Raw genomic sequence first — 2208 nt, 5'->3', positions numbered from 1 at the left:
GTTGTTGTTGTTGTTGTTGTTGTTGTTGTTGTTGTTGTTGTTGTTGTTATTGTTATTCTTGTTATTATTGTTGTATTGCTGTTATTTATAATTTATACAATTAACTTCCCTGTGATTCAACCTCGATCTTGCCGGGTTATTTATTACTTCAACACTCCTACACTTGGAAGAAGACATCAATCTTTTGGTCGTGTTATTAAAAAAGTAGTGAAAAATAAAGTCATTAAGCTTCTAGATAATGGAATCATTTATCCTATTTTTGACAGTAAATGGATAAGTTCTATCTAAGTTGTACCGAAGAAGTCCACAGTTACAATGATAACAAATGAAAAAAATGAGTTAATTCCAACTAGGAATATTACTAATTGGTGCATGTTTATTGACTATAGAAAACTTAATTCAATGACTAAAAAAGATAATTTTCCTTTACCTTTTATGGATCAAATATATTTAAATATTATAAATTGACTAGAAAATTCTCATAATTATTTTTGATACTCACCAATTTTAATTTGAAGTATTTTTAATAATATATGAGTTATGAAAAACACTTTCGTCTTCTATGATAGGTTAACCTTGTTATGACTCATACATGGATTTTTCCTATAAGAATTTACACGAGCATATAAGTCCATAATAAATTTGAAATATCAGATTTATTCATGAGCGTAAATACTTATTCTGAACTATAAACAAACCACATGTTAGGAATTCCCTAACACCTTTAAACTACATTCAGACCATATAATGCAATTTAGTTTAGTTAAGGTGCACTAATGGTTTTAATACATTATTTAGCCATAACCAATCACTTAACCTTGAATTTAAGGTAAAATCAATCCATCTAGGTCTCCTAGTGACCCTGGACTAAATGGATAAGTAGCAACTCCTTGACATTCCATCACACCATGGGCTCCACATGCGACACCTATTAGGAGTAAAAGACAAAATAACAATGTAACTTACTTTAAGTAGTATCATTTGAGTGATAATATCTTTCTTTTAGTGATAATATCTTTTTTTTAGCATAAGAAGCCCTTCTCTCATACCTCTGAAAGATCAATTAGGATTTCTAGTGACTATAATAACAGAAGGTAACTCCTGTACATTTCATTTCCTCTATACTCCTTTCCCTTTCTCTCTATACAAAAACATAGAAAAAAAGGAGTGATCATTGCGATGTCAAGTGCGATAGAATAATAACTCAACTAGGAAATAGTTATTAGGACTACGCTTTGCTTATTTGTTTTATGTTAGAACTGTTTCTTTATATTCTTATTTATTAATCTCCTGTTTCTTCTATGTACTTTTTATTTTTTGCTTGTTTATTTCATGTTCAACATATCATTTATACTTTATTATAGCATTTTACAGTGGATATGGATGCATGCCTTCACAAAACACAATATTATTCTAGATTGTACATATTTGTTTTAGACTAGGTGGAGGAGTAGTGGTACCCTAATGGTCTTCAACGTAAGTAAAACATGTGAAATCACCAACTCTTGTTTGATTGTTAACTTTAGTGTGTTTAATATATTGATATGACATGGTATAGGATTATGTTATCCATACTTGGTAGGCCTTACATCATCTCATAGAGGTTAATCAATGAGTAAATAGGAGACCTTTTTATCACCAATTAGCTAGTAAACCTACCTTTTCATGTAATAATATGAATCTTCCATTAATATGTATCTTGTATAATGTCATTTGGTAAGCTTGACTTGCATAGCATCTTGAGTTCTAAGAATTTGGGTGACAACATTATTATAGTGCATAAAATTACCCTTACACAATTCCAACATGAGTCCGACTTATTGTAATTAATAAAAAGGGTTGCTCAAGACTAAATTTTAATGGGTTGCTAGAAGTGAAAATTATAAATTATCTTATTAATATGGATAGATTAATCTAAAATAGGAGTGATTTGAGCATACACAATCACGTAGAGTTTGTAAAAAAGTACAAGCAATATTGCATATTGATTAGTACTTAAAAGTGCATTTTTATCAAGGTTTTATATCATTATTTTACACTTGAAGTGTCAATAACTCCTTAATTAAAGCATGTTTTATAATAACATATCTAATAATATAAGATACCTTTAATTTGTGGTAAATATTCATTTTAAATGTAGGCTTATTATATAAATGAAAGGATTGATTGATAAGTTTAAGAACTGAAATTGAAAGGACAAAAAGATGG

This window comes from Populus euphratica, unplaced genomic scaffold (assembly GCF_000495115.2).
Source record: "Populus euphratica unplaced genomic scaffold, PopEup_1.0 scaffold602.1, whole genome shotgun sequence".
Lineage (NCBI taxonomy): Eukaryota > Viridiplantae > Streptophyta > Magnoliopsida > Malpighiales > Salicaceae > Populus > Populus euphratica.
The sequence above is the reverse complement of the archived record's forward strand: the minus strand, read 5'-3'. Positions refer to the sequence as shown.